Source organism: Capsicum annuum, chromosome 4, assembly GCF_002878395.1.
Source record: "Capsicum annuum cultivar UCD-10X-F1 chromosome 4, UCD10Xv1.1, whole genome shotgun sequence".
NCBI lineage: Eukaryota > Viridiplantae > Streptophyta > Magnoliopsida > Solanales > Solanaceae > Capsicum > Capsicum annuum.
In genome coordinates, this window is record NC_061114.1 from 191694452 (window position 1) to 191714524 (window position 20073).

Here is a 20073-nt window from a genome sequence, read left to right on the forward strand (position 1 = left end):
AATCAAATGCATATGCCCTTAACATATCTTCTAAATTCTGAATGGTCCGCTCAGCCTAACCATCTATTTACAAATAGAAAGCAAAACTTAGACGAACTTGGGTACCGAGACCCTTCTGAAAAGCTCTCCAAAAATGAGAAGTAAACTGAGTACCCCTATAAGAGATAATAGCCAAAGAAACTCCATGAAGTCTAACGAATTCTCGAATATACAATCTAGCATAATCCTCGGTTGTATAAGACGAATGCACTAGCAAAAAATGAGCTAATTTAGTCAACCAGTCTACAACAACCCAAATTGAATCATGATGATGACGAGGAGGGGGCAAACCAATTACGAAATCCATATTCACTTCTTCCCACTTCCAAGTAGGAATGATAAACTCTTGCATTACACCACCGGGCCTTTGGTGCTCTACCTTAACCTGTTGGCAATTAGAATACTTTTCCACAAATCTTGCTATGTCTTTCTTCATACCATTCCACCAATAGATTTCCTGTAAATTACAGTACATCTTGGTAGCACCGGGATGAATAGAATATCACGTGCCATGTGCTTCAGACATTATTCTCTACCTTAGATCATCAATATCGAGAACACACAATCTACCCTGCAATCTCAACACACCATCTCCCCCTTGGGAGAAAATCTCTACTTTTTGGTCCTTAACTGACTCTTTTAGTCTGACCAAACTAGGATCCCTATCTTGCTTCTCCTTTACCTTTGAGAACAAAGAGGACTCGGAACTACTCTGAACTAACATACTCCCTTCAGCGGAATCAAGTAATCTAACACCCAACCGAGCCAAATGATGCATATCACGAGCCAATTCTTTCTTATTATTCTCTACATGAGCTACACTACCCATAGACAACCTGCTAAGAGCATCTGCCATAATGTTGGCCTTGCCCGGGTGATACAACACACTCATATCATAGTCTTTTAGCAGCTTTAACCATATTCTTTGTCTAAGATTCAACTCCCTCTGAGTAAACACATACTGCAGGCTTTTGTGATCAGTAAACACATCAACATGAACACCATACAAATAATGTCTCCATATTTTCAAAGCAAAAACTATAGCTGCAAATTCAAGATCATGGGTTGGGTAATTCTTCTCATGAGGCTTCAACTTTCTAGAGACATAAGCTATAACTTTACCCCTCTGCATCAACACACAACCCAAACCAACTCTAGAAGTGTCATAATACACCACAAAACCATTAGTACCAATGGGTAAAGCTAACACTGGGGCTGAAGTGAGTCGAGTCTTTAATCCTGAAAACTCTTCTCGCAAGGTTCCGACCATAGGAACTTCACTTTTTTTTGGATTAACCGGGTCATGGGAGATGCATTGGAAGAGAAACACTCAATAAAATGATGGTAGTAAATAGCTAAACCCAAGAAACTCCTAATGTCAGATGAGGAGGTAGGTCTAGGCCAGTTCTTTACAGCTTTTGTCTTTTGGGGATCGACTCTAATGCCTTCGGCGAAAACAATGTGACCTAGAAAAGCAACTGACTTTAGCCAAAATTCACACTTGCTAAATTTAGTGAATAATTGATGATCTCTAAGAGTTTACAAGATAATTATAAGATGGTTGGGATGATTATCCTCACTTCGGGAATATACAAGAATATCGTCTATGAATACAATGACAAACATATCAAGATACTGCTTGAACACTTGATTCATAAGGTCCACGAAGGCTGCTGGAGCGTTGGTTAACCCAAAGGACATGACAAAAAACTCAAAGTGACCATAACAGGTTTGAAAGACTGTCTTTGGAATATCACACTCTCTTACTTTAAGCTGATGATAGCCAGATCTAAGGTCTATTTGTTAGAAGTAGCTCGTACCTTGTAACTGATCAAATAAGTCATCAATTTGAGGAAGAAGGTACTTGTTCTTGATATTTACCTTGTTGAGTTGATGGTAATCAATGCACATACATAATGTACTATCTTTTTTATGCACAAATAGAACAGGTGCACCCCACAGGGAAATACTGGGTCTGATAAAGCCTTTGTCTAAGAGATCTTTGAGTTTTCCCTTCAACTCTTTAAGTTCTGCGGGAGCTATACGGTACGGAGAAATGGAAATAGGCTGAGTGCCGGGAAGCAGATCAATCTCGAATTCTATTTCTCTATCAGGTGGGACCCCTGGGAGATCTTTCAGGAAAACATCGGGAAACTCATTAACAATGGTAACTGACTGAATAGTCGGAGTCTCGGACTTGAGGTCTTTAACTCGAGCTAAGTGATAGATACAACCCTTAGAAATCAACTTCCTAGCTTTGAGGTAGGATATAAAATGGCTCTTTGGAGTTACAGAACTCCCGGACCACTCAAAAATGAGCTCATCAGGAAACTGAAACTTGACCACTCGGGTACGACAATCTATAGATGCATAGCACGAGTGAAGCCAATCCATACCCAGAATGGCATCAAAATCAACCATATCTAGATGAATCAAATCAGCATATATGACCCGATGAAGGACAATGACAGGACACTTCTTATACACTCGCTTAGCAATAAAAGATTCTCCTATTGGGGTAGAAACAAAAATAGGCTCAGGAATCCGTTCAGGGTCTATCTTAAAATTTACAGCAACTAGAGATGTCACATAAGAGAAACTTGAACCAGGGTCCATCAATACATACACATCAAAATGAAAGACACAGAGCATACCAGTGAAAACATCTGGAGAGTCCTGCTACTCCTGGCGAGGTGGTATAGCATAGAAGCGATTCTGGCGCGAACCACCAGCAGTACTAGAAGAGACGCCCTGAGGAGAAAATGGACGGACTACGGGAGCGGGGCCAGTGGTAGCCTGACTCTAGGGACGAGCATCTCGACTTCCCTGTCTAGCATACGGACAATATCTAAGTCGGTGGCCCAACTTGCCACAACCAAAGAAACCCCTCTGATCAACAAAATACTCGCCAAAATGATCTCTACCATACTTGGCATATAAAGGAGGACGAGGCTATTACTTATACTTTCCTGAGACCTAGACGGGATAGGCCTGTTCCTCTGCTCCTGCCTACTTCTAGGTGTGGAAGAACTAACTGAGAAAAGTGTGGGCATAAACAGACGTCCCTAAAATTGAGGGTGGTTCCCTCCATGGAATCTGGACTGACAGAATCCCTATTGCTCTGATCTAGCTCTTTTATTCCCTCTTACTCTCTCCCTCTCTTTCACCTTATCAGCTTTAATCTGTTAGGCATGCATCATCAATTGAGAAAGGTCCATCTCCCTATTAAGCATAGCAGATCTACACTCTTTCATAATGTAACTCGACACGCCAGTCACGAACTTGCTCATGATGGTCCTGGAGTCAGCCATCATACTAGGAGAATATTTGGATAACTGATTGAATCTAAGACAATACTTCTTAACAGTCATGGAGCCTTGTCTCAAATTCATGAATCCCTCTATCTTTGCTTCCCTCATCTTAAGAGGAAAGAATCTATCTAAGAACGTATTCTGGAATAATTGTCAAGTCATGGTAGCAGCATCCTCCCCTCTACTCATCTTCCATATCTCCACCCAATCATATGCAACATCTTACATTCTATAGGCAGCCAATTCAACACTCTCCTCCTCAGTTACATGCATAATCTTGGTGATCTTTCTCACTTCATCCAAGTATATTTGTGGGTCTTCACCTACCTCCAAACCGTAGAACTTAGGTGGATTCATCCGCATAAAGTCACGAACTTGAGCTACAGCAGAATTATTCTCTTGCAGAGGTGGAACAGTAGCCTGGGTGTTAGCTTGAGCATTGGCGGTAACTACCTGGGCTAGCGCCTGAAAAACTGCCAGGAATTCCACATGAGACACATGCTCGTTCAAGGGATCAACGGTTTGAGGTTGCTCGTTGTTTCTATGAGCCCGACGAGGAGACATTTTATATTATAAGAGAGCACGATTTAATCACAGATAAAGAGATAGTTATAGGCATGATAAACATTAAAAAGAAAGAAATGACTTTTCCTAAAATATTTCGAAGCCTCTTGCTCATAGATGTGGCGTGATATACACCGATGATCAAGAATCTATGTAACGCAGCTTGTCAGACTCCCTCGGACTCCTTAACCCTTAGGCTATGATACCAAGCTTTATAATGCCCTAAAATTTTATCCTGAGATGCCACACGGTGCTTAGGGCTACACGTAGCCCCAAGCTAACCCTCGAAGCCAGACACTACCTCAAGGAATTCAATTCAACAATAGTCATGCACAACAAAGAGATATACAACATTGGGTTCAAGAGAAATACTAGAGAATACTAGACTATATAACCAAAATATAATGAATGTCTGTACATACTAACCCTCTAGTCTGACAAAGCCTCTATACATCAAAATCAAAAAGCCATTGGGACAAACCCCCAACAGACTCAAATAGTACTGAAAGCCATAATAACAGAATGATATCACAAAAAATATAGACACGGTCCTCGAACCATGAGGACTCACCACTGAGGGAACATAGTTGAGGAACTCAAATATTGCTAATGCGGCTGCGGCTAAGTACCTGAACCTACATTACGAGAAAATTTAGCTCATAGAAAAATATGTGGGTCAGAACTTTGGAATGTATTGAGTATGTGGGGGTGCATGCAACAGTGCAAATATCATCATCAATTTCATAAAAATATGCATATGTACAATGATGACTCACTTGGCTTGAGTTAGATTGAAACATACTTTTCATGATCTTATAGTAAAAAAATCATATGATAAAAAACTCATAAATCATCATAAATAACTCAACTCTTCAACTCAAGACCCGGAGTGACTCGGTAATTCAAGAAACTCTACTCTTATGGACATGGGAGGTTCTTATAACCGACATAAACCATGTGAGCTATATGGAGTCCAATGTTTTGCCCTCCTAAGGAGATAACCCCACATTGGCGGGAGCGTCGTACTCTTGCCAGAGAGTACAACCTAAATTTAGTGATCATAATCTCATACTCTAATCTGGACCACAATTATCAATATCAATTCTATGGTGGCACGTAGTTTCAGGGAAATACCATATTTTCCACTTGGTGCTAAATACTACTCTCAGACACAAGCTCAGAACATGTTAGGAAATCCACCACAAACATCACAAGGGTCTATCATGAAGACCAAATCAAATCTCTTTCTCATTTATCAAATCATAATCAATTTGTGGATTCCTAACTCGACTCAAATCAAATCAATCTTTCTCAATATCAAAATGTATCAATTCATTAAATCATGACAACATCAATAACTTTGAGGAAATATCAAGACTCATTGTAATAACTCAATCTCATAAATCAATATACTCAATAATCCAGTTTGTCATAAGGAAGCTTAAAGCTTGACACATATGTTGAAAGCACTTGAAATATCAACTTATGGTAGAAATATGAAATTCACAATATTAAATATCAAGTCATAATTTGGGAATAGCAAAATAATCATGTATAACAAAGCTTGAACAATTTATATTCTCATAATCTCATGATGAAGTAATTTGAGTATAAACCCACCTGCAAAATCATATAAATCCATGATAGAAATCAAAGCTTTGGGCACAAGAACGAAAGAATTGCTCTTGTTCAAAACCTCACAACCTTAATCTTTGAAATTGGATGAGTTCTAGTGCTTGAGACTCTATCCGTACCTGTAATAAATGATTCTCGAAGCCCACACTATGAGGAACTTGATTCTTGAAGAAATATTAAAGTATTGATGATTTTTGAAAGATTAATGTCCTTAAATAAAAACCTAGATATATTCCTTAAGAGAATTGGAAGAGAGAATGAAGAAATTAGGGTTTAGATGGGATTCTCATATATATAGGGGCCTCCAAAAGATGGAAAAAGACCAAAATATCCTTGCAAAAATGTCCTTTAATTGCTGAAAAAAATAACTGACGACATTCATGACAAGTCGTCAGACTTGTGAAAAGTCATCACGAAATGTCATCACAAAAGGATGAATTTTATGATTTTCTGGTTAAGGTTGACGACATTGGTGATAAGTCGTCACACTTGTGACAACTTATTACAAAATATCATCACTGCGGGTGGAAATCTACCTAAGGCTGACTACATTGGTGATAAGTCATCACACTTGTGACAGCTTATCACAAAATGTCGTCACTCAGTTTTCCAGCCTGACATGCTGGAGAAAATGGGCATAACTCTTGGCTCCGATACTGGATTTGGGTGAAATTGGTATAGTTAGAAATCCAATTCAATTATCTATCTTTTAGTAGGTTATGAGCTCAATAATTCATAGTATAACGAGAGATATACTCATTTGAAGTGGAATATGGCAATCTCCTTCCTAAGAATTCAATCGGTAAGGAATATTTTGATTCACCTAATCGCTAGGACATCTTTGAGGCCTTAATATACATCACCCTTGATCAGAAAACAACCAAAGCACTATAATTTAATTTTCATGAGCTTGAGTCATGTTTGTACTATTGGTTAGAGTCTCAGGGTATTACATAACTGTTGCGCAGAGAAGCGAAATTAGCAAAAAAAACTAAAACAGCTACAAAAGTAAAGATTTGATGAAGGAGATGACAATAGACAAACTGAGAGATGGATGAAGCGGTGGAATAAGTAAGGGGTGGGAGTAGATTCAGTGAAAGATGAATGAGGCGGTAGAGCATCATGTAGTAGAATTGAGAAAAGACTTTGGGAAAAGACCATTTTTCCCTTGGAAGCAGACATGATGACCATCACCTACTTCCAAGCCTCTTCTATATATTAGAATAAAAAGATATATAATATTTGACAATAAATAAAATATTTTTCAACACATATTATTTTTAGTGATTAGTTTTTTCACCATCTACCATGCTCCTAAATTTTAAGGTGAATCTATAATATATTAAAAGTGTGAAGGACCTTAGAAATAGTGTTTTAACTTTTTGACCTTCATTAAAAAAACTCCACAATAGGCAAAATCATCTTTTCACTATTTTTTTTAATTTATAATATTAAATATTGACTATAATAAATATATTAAAAATTAAATAGAAAAGATTCTCTGCTTGTAGTTGGATTTCTAAATTTATGATAATATTTTATTAAAGAAGATTCAATTTAAAAAGGAATCATTATACAAAACAAATTCTATATAAGGTAAAGTTCTAAATATTTTACAAAATTCATGAAACTATTTTACATAAAATAGGTTAAACCTCCTGCAAAAGGTCAAAAAAAAAGGTTTAGGCCATAATGATATCCTAACACATGTATTTAATTTGGTTTAGGTTTTTAAGTTATTAGTTTATTTTATACCCTAAATTTATATAATGAATATGGGAGTCACGAGGCCTTTGTCTCTTGTTGGGCAATTAGAAAGGTAGCAACTTTTTCTTATTTTTTTTCTTGGTTTACATTTTATTTGAATCAATTTTTCCTATGAATTAGTATGATTTTGATTTTTTTTTTTTTGAAGAGACCAGTTTCTTGATATATGTATTTGAACTCAATTTTGCCTATGAATTTGGACTGATTTTAATTATTATGATTATTTAGTTTTTGAAGAAATCAGAGTTAGTTGTACGAGAGCGAGGAAGAAACACTAAAGCGAGAAGAGGTGTTGCATTAGCTTTATCAGATAATTTTTGAAGTATTATAGTTTAATTAGTTGAAGTTATTAAATCATAGGCATATTTTCTCTCTTTCGGACCACACGGGTATAAAGGTCATAAATTAGGGAAGAAGAATAATTTTTTTTGATTTATGAATCATGTTTCTTATAATATCATAGATTTTATGTGCAATTTAGTTCTAAGATTATTACATGTCGGTAGTATATTTATTTTCAGAAATTTGTGGTTTTTTTATACATGTGCATTAGATAGGAGGGGATGGAGGTCATAAATTAGAATAGAAGGTTAAATTCTTTTCAAACTATGAGTCATATTTTTTACAATGTCATAATTTTTGTGTGCACAAATTTAGGAAAAAGGTTAAATTCTTTTGATTTATGAATCATATTGTTTTTTATAATATCGTAGTTTTATGTGTAATTTAGTTCTAATGTTATTGAAAGCCCATAGTATATTTATTTTAAAAACTTTATAATTATTTTTATACAACTGCATTAGATAGACGGGTAGAAGGGTAGAATGACGTAGCTTTAGTTCTTATATTGTTGCAGGTCCATAGTAAATTAGTATATCTATTTTCAAAAATTTGTGATTCTTTGTTATACATATGCATTAGGTATGAGGGTGTGAAAGTTACAGATTAGGGTAGAAGGTTAAAATATTTTTGATTATAAATCATATTTTTTTATAACATCGTAGCTTTTATGTGTGATTTAACTATAATATTGTTGTATGCCCATAGTATATTTGTTTTAAGAAATTTGTAATATTTTTTTTATACAAATATATTAGATAGAAGGGTATGAAGGTCACAGATTAGGGTAAAAGGTTGGATAGTTATATTTTAACTTAATGTTCGATAGGTTTAGATTTGTAGGAATCTGAGTGCATTGTCTATTATCATGTATTATAATTGTGGGACTAAAGACATCCCTTAGATTGAAAGAGTTGTTTAAATGAATATAATACAATGTTGTGAGGCCTCTTTGTAAAAATGTCTTTCCATTTTTTTCACCCATAGAATAACAATTTTACTAAATTATATACGTGACGTACCAATTGAAATTGGTTTGGTCTTAGGGTGTTTCTCCATCCCAACGTCAAGTTGGCATCTTATGCTTTACACAATTTCAATTTATCGAGGACTCAAGATAATTGAAAATGTTTTTTTTATCCTAAGGTTCTATCGAGAATAATAGCTTTATTGTTGAGGTAGAGATAATGTCTACGTATATTCTCCTCTCCACAAACCTCACTTAGTGAGGATACACACACTAGCCAAGTTATTGTTATAATAAGACGTCATCCTACACTAGAATAACAAAACCATAAAACGTATAGATGATCTATTATGACGGTTATATCCATTACATAAGCTAATTCTGCCTATTGACACAATTTATCCTCTAAACCATTGTTGTAGTCCTGTAACCGTTGCTATATTGGAATTTGGGATCATAATGGTGTTGAATGGGGGAGAAATTCAATAAATAGGATTTTCAGAATTTTCATGACCAAAATGGTGAAAACACATAGATAATGGAGTACCTTTAGTGTGCAATTTTTAAATTTAAAAATAGACGATCCGTTAAATATGTTTACACTGAAAGTGCACTTACAGTTTTGACCCCTTAGTGATTTTTTCACATTTTGAAGAAAGACTCATATCCTTTAATGCACCTTCAATATTTATTTTGCTCTTCAAAAATCTGACTTTTTCTGAATTGAGGAGACAATAAGAGACAACTTTTTTCACACCTTAAAGACTCATGTCTATCAATGCATCTTCAAGCAAATTACAAAGATATACTTAAACAAATTACAAATTACAGATGTAGTTGTCTGAACCAAGAACGTGCAAATAATAATCATAGACAATGGTTAAAATATATTTTTATTCGTAACGTTATATTATGTACTTTCTGATATTTGTTTGGTTTTAATTTATCAATTGTTATGAATTAAAAGATTTATTTTAATCATATTATTTGTAAGTTTTAGTATGTGTCAATAGTTTAAATAAATTTTGTTCGATGGAAGTTAACTAAAAAAAGTAATTTAGACATGACCTTTTATTTCACCTATACCATACTATATTATGAGTGAGAGTCCCCCAAGATAAAGTTTGAATTAAAAATTTAAAATTTTGTGAGTTCATACTATTCTTTCATTAAAAGTACACGCTCTTTTTTAGAATTATCACTCAATAATTTCTTACAATTTTTTATCTCACTTTAACAACGGCAATGTATAGCATGATTATATATAGAGAGGAAAGGAAAAATAATATTGAGGGTATACAATAATTTTTTGAATAGTAAAATAAATATTGAAGGTGCATTAAAGGGGACGAGCTTTTCTTGAAAATATTATACGACTATAAAAAACACCTTCAGTATAAATATATTTAATAGATCGTCTATTTTTTAAAGGAAAAACTATAGGAAGTAGCACACTTAAGACTTAAATTATAAAAAAATAGTAACACTTTAATGAAATTACATTGTGTAGCAAAAAAAAATTATTTTTAAGTGTGGTCCCCCACTTACCACCTTTGAGAAATTACCATATTTTAGGTTCCATTTTTCACGTTAATTTTCTTTCTCTTTCCTTTAATTGCTTTTTTCGTTACCCTTTTTACGCCATTTCTCAGATTTCTCTTTCAATTTTTTTCCTTTCTCAAGTTTTTTGCACGATCTGATAAGAAAAGTGTTTCATAATTTCAGGTAACTAATAAATTCAGTTATTGAATGTTATCAATTTCTCATTTTTTTTTGTACTATTAATCATTAGCAACTTTGACTTTGAGATTTTCATGCTCTAATGGCAGAACACATATCAAAATCATGAACAAATAGGGGTATACCACTTATTAATTTATTATCTGATAATGCACCATCTTTTAATCTTGGATCAACTCAAAACGAAATATTTAAAGTTGTTTCTACTCCTACACAGTCGAAGAAATCGGTGAGTACGAAGGAGCTTAGCTCCAAATTTTATTACGACCCAGTGAAGATGACTGATATTCTGAAGAAAAAAATGATTGAAAAAACTCCTCCAAAAGAAAAAAAATTAAAAAAAAATATGTGAAGAAAAGGAAAGTAAAAGAAATTGCAGAGTCAAGCAATGTTGATGACGATGTTGAAAACTCTTCTGATAATAAATCGGAAGAAGATAAGGAGGAAGATGTATTTTTCGATGTATATATATTTTTATTTACTGATATGAATTTAGGAATTTCAGTAAAGCTGATATCAGTTTGGGGTAATATGTATTTTTGGTGAAGCTGATATGTATTTACTGCTATGTATTTTGGTCAAGCTGATAGTTTAAATATACATTTTGGGGTAATATGTATTTATTTGTATTTGTATGTTAAATACATATGCTAAGTTGCATGTATGAAAAATACATTTATATATGAACTATTTGATGAAGAGGTATTTGCCTATATGTATTTTTTTTTTATAATTGTTATATATTTATATTGGAATATTGAAATATACATTTGGTTATTTTTTTTTGTTTAAATATGCAGTTGGGGTTATGGACGTATTTGTATTTGTTGAAATACATAGATATTTTCAAATGTTTTTTCAATACAGTATATATAAATTTGTCATATATACAATTTGACTAACTAAATATACATTTAAGGTACATGTAAGTATTTCGTATATTTTATAGATACATATGCACTTTCATTTGTACTTTTGTTCTGTTCAATATACATTTAAGCTATATGAAAGCATTTGTATTTTTATACATACATATCCAATTTCATATGTATTTTTTTGTAGTGATGCTTTTGTATTTATGTTCTGTTCAATATACATATGCATATTTATATGTATTTTTTTGATGTGTTGATTGTGTTTGATATTTTTTACAGTGTATTAAGGTATAATTTTACTTTGTATAGGTATCGCGTGATCAAATATTTATGGCAAGAAAATTTTAAGGTTTTCACCACATATGTGCTACTACAGTGATAATAATATTGAGAGAAGTTTAAAGGTCATATTAACCAAGGAGCAGTACAAACATTTTTGTGACAATAACATTTTTTGATATTTCATGAAGAAGAAACACTGTGTAGTTCAATCACAGTTATGCATATGTATTATGTTCCTCGAGACAAAGGAAAGTTCTACTACCGCGATAGTAATTTCGGCTAATGAAACTTCTCTATGTTTCACTCCTAGAAAATTTATTATTATTACTGGGTTGAATTGTGTCAGTAATAGGTATGACTTCATTTTTAACGAGGAGGTACCTAATAGGATTATTGAGCAGTATTTCAATGATTCTAATTGTATATAAAAAGATAATTATTTTTAGCAGTCTCAGACAAAGTTTGGGAGAACAACAATGATGAGGATGCCGAGAAGTTTGTAGTTCTGTATTTCCTTCATTCTTTTGTTTTATCTAATATTGATACTATTGTTATAACGCGACTCTATTTTGATTTGGTGGAGAGTGATAGATATAAGAATTTTTCGTGGAGGACTTTATCATTTGAGGATGTAGCTAAAAGTTTGAACAGTAGGTTAAAATAAGGTGGAGAATTTTATTTGTTACAGGTGCCACTTTCTATTTAAGTATGAATTTATGAGTGTTGCTTGAATGTTCCACGAAAGGTTGCTTCCAAGGTTGGCAATCGGATTCTTCGATTATTAAACTGAAAGAAAATTACACCTCGATCATGCTTTGAGTATCTGATGGCCGCTATGTTTAATGGAGATGGCAAGGTTTGTAGTGAACAAATACATATGTATTAATATGTATTCTTTCTACTAATATGTATTTTACATATACATATATAGTCTACATAGATACATTTTTTTTACAATTATTTTATAGATACTTTAACATACATTTTGTATATTCCTAGGTTGTATTTAAGAACATTGAGCCAACTCGAAGGAAAATTTCAAAGTTTGAAATACCACATTAGGATATAGTTGTAGATGAACCTTCAATTGATTCAGATGATGATTTTCAGGATCCACTACCAAAATAAATTTATGAAAGATAAAAAAAAAAATGTTGATTCATCAACCTCACTAGTGAAGAAATCGTTGAAGTAACAAATACACAATCTTGCTGATGAGTATACACAATCTTGTTGATGAGTATACACAGAAGAGGACAGCGCCTCCTCGTGCTGCAAAGGTACCCTGTTTGAAGACACCAGTAGTTAAACACATTTAAACAAGACAACAATTACTTTAAATCGGCAAAATATGAAGCAAACAACAAGGGTAATGTATACTCCGGTTTGCTCAAAGTCGAAGAGTCCTATAGATGAAGAAACATTTATTTCAAAGAAAATATTTGAAGTATTTCACGATGAGGTAAGTTTTGTGATAAATACGTGTGCACGTTAAAAAAATTACTAATTAATTTTGTTTGAAAATAGGTTTGTGAAGAGTTGAAAGAAATTCGTACTCTAGTGGAGACAAAATTCGATCTGATTATGAAAGCAATCAAACAAAGAAAGGTAAAATATTTAAAAAATATATCTGATGTAAATATGTATTTTTGGTGGATTGACTTATACACTTACAATATACAAATGTGAAACTTGTGTATTAATAGTTGAATGTACTTGTATATGTATTTTTAGCAACAATCTGAAGACAAAGAACCTGATCAGCCACATATGGATGATGTTGGTGTACAAACATTACCACTACGCTTCAATCCCGATGTAGTTCAAAGTTCGAATAAGAAGTTTGATAGTACAATGATAAATATTTAACTTACATATGTTTATTTATAAATACTCTTGCATATAATTTCATTATGTTTATTTTGTTTTATATGTTCATGTATATGATTATATACATATGCAGTTACACTTTCATATGTAAAAAACATATGTAGTGTACATATGTATTTTTATATTTCTGTTCTACAAATATGTACTTTTAGTGGATTGAAATATACATATACAGTATGTAAATATGTATTTTTAGTTGGTTGAAATATACATATATAGTGAAGCTTGTGTATTAATAGGTGAATGTACTTGTATATGTATTTGTAGCAACAATCTGAAGACACAGATCCTGATCAGCCCTTTAAGGATGATGCTGGCGTAGAAACATCACCACAACGCTTCAGTTTCGATGTGGTTCAAAGTTCAGAAAAGAAGTTTGATGGTACAAAGGTAAATATTTAACTTACATAAGTTTATTTATAAATAATTTTGAATATAATTTCATTATGTTTGTTTTGTTTTATATGTTCATGTATATGATTATATACATATGCAATTACACTTTGATATGTAAAAAACATGTGTAATGTACATATATATTTTTGTACTTCTGTTTTATATGTTCTTTTATATATATGTATATAAACATATACAATCGGATGAATGTTTTATGTTGTTTTACCTTTTTTACTTGTCTTCAAGGGGTCTACTGATTTTCAGCCAGATTAAACAAAAGATGCATCTGATTCTCAATTTTTAATACCCGATGAGCTTCTTCAAAGCATTAATTTGGATTATATATTTTGAGCCAGTTGTTAAAGATGATTGTCGAGTATGTATAATGAATATATTTTTAAGGTTATGTCAGTTATAATGGCCAGAATAAACAATTTTTTGTCAATTTTTATGGACCAACAAAGAGAATGCAGGTATGATTGCAAATACATTGGAATATGATGTGGCTGAAACTTATTCAGAGGAGCAAATTAGGACACCAACTCAAACTCATGTATTAACCAACAATGAAAAAGGGATGAGCCAATTTTGTTTGATTCACAAATCATAATTTTCGATGAACTGCTACTTAGTCTCAATGCCTACCTGAGAAAAAGCACTGTCGTACATCCATCAGCAAATTGTGAACAACAAGCTCCTGAATCAGTGATAAGGAATAGGTGACCGTCTAGATTCAAGGAGTCCCCATACACGATTAAGTTTGGTTCAGCAGCTGGTAATACACTAAGTCATATATATTTTTACTATCATATGTGTGTACTATCTTTGTATTTTAAATAAAAGGTAGAAATTTTTACAAATAAATTTTATCGTTTAGATTTTTGTATTCTGTAATCACAAAGAGAGCTCAACAGAACGACTATATACATTCTCTCAGAAGCATCCTTTTGTTTCTCACCCAATTCATGAAATAGAGGACAAGAATGTTGTCAACAAGTTCTTAGTATGGATTTCAGTCGATCTTCTTAAAGGTTATGCAAAAAGGTATTTTTGTTCAACTGATTTATATCATTTTTTTTAAATATTTTATGTTTCATGATTTAGCAATGTATTGAATAAATTAACAGGAAGGGCAAAGAGGAGCATTACAAGAGGAGCAAGTCAACCATACCAATTATGCATTTTGGAGTTCGAACAGTCGAAGATAAAAATTGATTCTACATTATGGGTTTTGCTGATCAGTCATGGACAGACTCTGTAAGTAGATTATTTTTATGTATTTTCTTATAGAGTTATAACACTAACTAAAATACATATAATGTTACATAAAATACATATGCTGTCTTAAAAATACATATGTATTTGAATATATTTATTTTACAATGTATTTCTTAATATACATGTGTTGTGTTAAAAATACATATGATGTTTCTTATTATACATATGTCGTGTTTCAAAAAAATATATCTTGTTGCATATATATTTTTTTTACATTGTGTGTATAGATGTAGTTTACATATCAATATATACATATGCACTTTTCAGATTTAAACTAAAAATACATATGTAGTTTACATTACATACATATGTTCATTTTATATAGAATTTGTATAAATGTTCTTATATTTGTAGTATTACTTATTTCAGCAAATTGATGTTTGCTTTTACTACTTGCGGAAGAAGTCAAAGTATGAGCCCCACAACACATACAAATACAATACAGTAGATTGCAACTTCATGAACATAGTTAGAACTGTGATGAAAGTTTATTCTTTGGATGATCCAACTCTTAATGCGGGAGGACAAGAGTACCATTTAATGAATACATTAATAGGTTCCATATGCCTGCTACAATGCCATGGAATACAATTCACAATATTTTTATTCCTGTCAATATAAAGGACTAACATCATTGGGTTCTTGTTGTTTTATCACTCTCAGAGAGATGTATATTTATATATGATTCATATGAATCTTTTGGTCATCATGCTGTTTTTCTTGTTGAGATAGAGAAATTAGCTAAGATTATTTCTTTATGTCTCTAAGCTTGTAGTTTCTATGAAAATAAAGGTATTGATCTTGATAATCATCCACGATACAAAGATAAAGACATGCAGGATCTTTTAGATTTGTTATTTATAGAGGATTTGCCTCAACAACCAAGTGAAATCTTGTAAGTATTTTAATATACATATACCAAATTTGTAAGTTTGTACAAAATAATGTTTTTATGTAGGGACTATGGACTGTATATGGTTACATATGTAGAGCCCCTTTCTTATGGTCAAGGCGTTTCTTCGGTTGAGTTCAATTCTAACGTACTTCGTACAAGATATGCTTCACTATTATGAAATTACGGTATGAGAAAATAAGAAACAAAAGCTCAAAGTGACGACGAAGTACCATTAAGGCCTGTTAGAGAAAGCAAGATAACAAGTGTCATAGAAATATTAGAAGTCTAATGGTTGATGATTTTATTCCATTTTGTATTTGACAAGATTTAACTGAATGTTGATAGTAATTTAGTGCAATAGTTCTTGAAACTTATTTTCTGTTTTGAAGTGAATGAAAGTTATTCATTTTGAAGTGAATAAAAGTTATTTATTTTAGTCTTTTATGTTGAATATATTTTCGATAATTATATAGTATGTGTTTTATTCAAGTGTACAGTTATATATATATATGCATGCAGTTTACATTTCAATATATACATATGCAGTTTTCAGATTTATATTCAAAATATATATGCAATTTACATTACATACACATGTTTAATACATATAAGGTTTCACATATACTTATGCATTGTATATATGTATTTTAAGTTGATTTATATATGTATTTAACTCTGTGTTCATTTAATTTCAAATACATATGCTGCTTTGTATATGTATTTTACTCTGTTTTCATATAATATCAAATACATATACTACTTAATATATGTATTTTACTATCTGTTATAAAATATAGTTTACTCTATGTTGTTATAATATATAGTTTGGCAAATATATTTAGCCAAATTCATAAAAAACTATGTTGTTAACTGTAACGCCTCATACAAATAGATAACTATACAAGTAAATATTATAACAGAGGCTGAAATACATAGGGTGTCAAATGTATTTTTGAATACACATCTTTTGCAAATAATTATGAAAAATCGTGTATGTATTTGATATTCGAAATACATTTACCCCAAAGCATATGTATTTTTCTTTCAAAATTATAAATAGATAACTGTATTATTTATTGTCATTTATAACACATTATAGTAAATGGAAGATAAATGTCAAAAAAACACATTTAACAAATGAGTTAATTATTATGAAAGTATAAAAGAAATTATGAAGAAAGAATACATTAGAAGAAATATATCATTTACGATATTTCCTACACGGATGCCTAATTGTGACCATTGGACCCACACCCACTGCATGAGTTGATGTTCTTCTTTCCAAACATATTTCTTCCTGATTTTCCACGATCTTGTTTTGTAGGTCTTCTAGGAGGTCTTTTGTACTGCGGAGGCAATACTATTTCACCAAGTATGCAATCTGAAATTATCCAGTCATCTTTGTGTGGTAAAGGATAGATTGGAACATTATACGTTTTGAAAACTGTTTTTGGCTTATACATATCATAGCAATATGGTCCCTTGGTGAAATTCTTGCTATCCAAGACCGTACAAGCATGTGCTCATGGTATCTCATCCAGTTGAAATGCGTTACATGAACATATTTTTTCCTTGAGGCAAACAATTAAATGCTCTTCTTTGTCATGCACCGAGTAGACATACTTTGTGGCTGGTACAATCTGACATTATTTTTTTAAAAATAAATTAAAAAGGGTCAAACGCAAATATGTAAATGTATTGCTACAAAAAGAAGTGAAATATATATTTGATTTTTTGAAAACACAGCTGCAAAACACAAATATACATATTGCTAATTGGATATGTATTTTTTTGCTTAATGAATATGTGTGCTTATAAATACAACTACAAATAAATTCATACCAATAAATTCCATAAATAGACATATTGCTTACTGCATATCTATTTTGTTTCATAACAGAGATTAATGCATATGTATTTAACAAAAAATATTGATTGCTGCTTATTGCTTACTGCATATGTATTTTTTTGTATAACAGAGAACATTGATTACCTTAACATTTTTTTAAAGCACATACGTCCACAGCTATTTATACATATAGCTACAAATAAATTCATACTAATAAATGCCACAAATAAAAATGATCATACCGTCATAGGAGTGCACGCTGCCTCGTTGTCTTTAAGTATGACATTAAATTTTTCAATAAGAGTTGTGAAGTATATGAAGCCTCCTATCTGTTTTTGCAGTTTCATCTTTCAAACATCAATCGAACTTGTTCTAGAAAATCATATATCGGTAGTTCTCTAGACGATACAAGTACTCCATTTATTGACTAAACAATGTTTAATGTAAAAGTCCATCCTCTATGAACTGTTGCATAGGACCAAGCCAACTTTTCGTAACCCGCCAAGTTCAAATATTTCTTCACTCTAATATCAACTGCCTCTATCTTTTCCATTAACTTGTAAAATTCAGACTTTGAATATGATTTGGCCATTGTATAAAAGATCTCCGATAACACATCATGTGACTTTCTGTAAAGGTTTTTCATGTCCCCCCATAGATGCCACATACATGCATAATGCGGTATATCTTTGTACACATCACCAATAGCTTTATGATGCTTGCATTTCAATTAAAAATAATACACATGTTTTGTCTTCCCCCCTATGCTTCCTTTAGATTCTCAAAGAACCAAGTCCAAGATGTATCATTTTCTGAACTAAGTACACCATATGCCAAAGGAAATATATGCCCTGCATATATAAACACAATTTGCACAGTTATATATAAATACATATTGTAACTGCATATGTATTTATTACAAATGCAGTTGCAAATATGTATATATTTTTGCAAAAAAGAATTTCAAATACATATACTTAAATGTAAATGTACAACGCATACATTATCAACTCTACATGTTTCATTCACAAACATTTGAAAAAAATACATATTTTTTTAGAGATATGTATATATCAGTTAGACATACATATTTTTTAGAGATATACAAAAATACATATAAGCATACAAGTCGGTCCACAATGTATTATAAAATGTTACGTACCTGCTCCATGTATGGTACAGGCAGTAATAAATGTCCCAGTATATATTTCTCTCAGATGACTACCATCAATAACTACGACAAGTCTACAATGTTCAAATCTTATGAATGTATGGAGAGCAATAAATACATATAAGAACTCATTTTTATCCGTCTTCTTCATTCTTATATGTGACTCAGGATAAGTGTTGTACAAAATATATAAGTAGGATGGTAATTTATCGTAAGATGCTAATGGTTTCCCTTCAATTCTTCTAACGCTCTTTCCTTAGCCCTCAAACATAAACTATATGTCAAATCCATATCAAATTTGTCACGATCCAAAAATAAAGATCTTGATGGAACTTATCGCGGAGTATCTTGACAAGTAAGCCTATCACCCAAATCGATACAAAAAGAAAAAAAGACAGAAATATCCCAAGGTAAGGCTTCTAGAATGAAGCCGAACCATATAAGTAATCATAATAATGCGGAAAGAACTTATCCAAAATACCAATCATATCCAAAATCAGGTGTAGATAGTGTAAGAACTACTAATACAATCCAAGAGTCAAATACTTTAGAAAAATAACCACAAAGGATTAATATCTGTCTCTGAATACTAATAAAGACATAACTAGTGTAGAAATATAGAGGTGAACTTCGGACACATGAATGTCCATCCGCTACCTTGGAAGATCCAATAATTGCCCGAGTCAAGCAAGCTGAGATGCACTCGAGCTAGGACCTGTACCGAAAGGGCGCAGTAGGCATGATTACGGTCCACTTGTACTTAGTAGGTATCATAGGCCGACCAAGCAAAGTAGTAAATAAAGCATAAAAAATATACACTAAGGGCACGTCACCTGCAATCAGAAAATGTCCGCCAACAGTATCCCACACCGCTTGCACTAACAATTTTATAATATCCATATATAATGCAACAACACACAAGATAGGGATACAAATATACACAATATCACATACAAGTAGAACAAAAGAGGGACATGTATAATCAAGATCATCAAGTACAATTAAAGAAAGATAGAACAATTAGACGTTAATAAGTCAAGCTATAGAACAATAGGTAGAAGACAAGTCAATATGG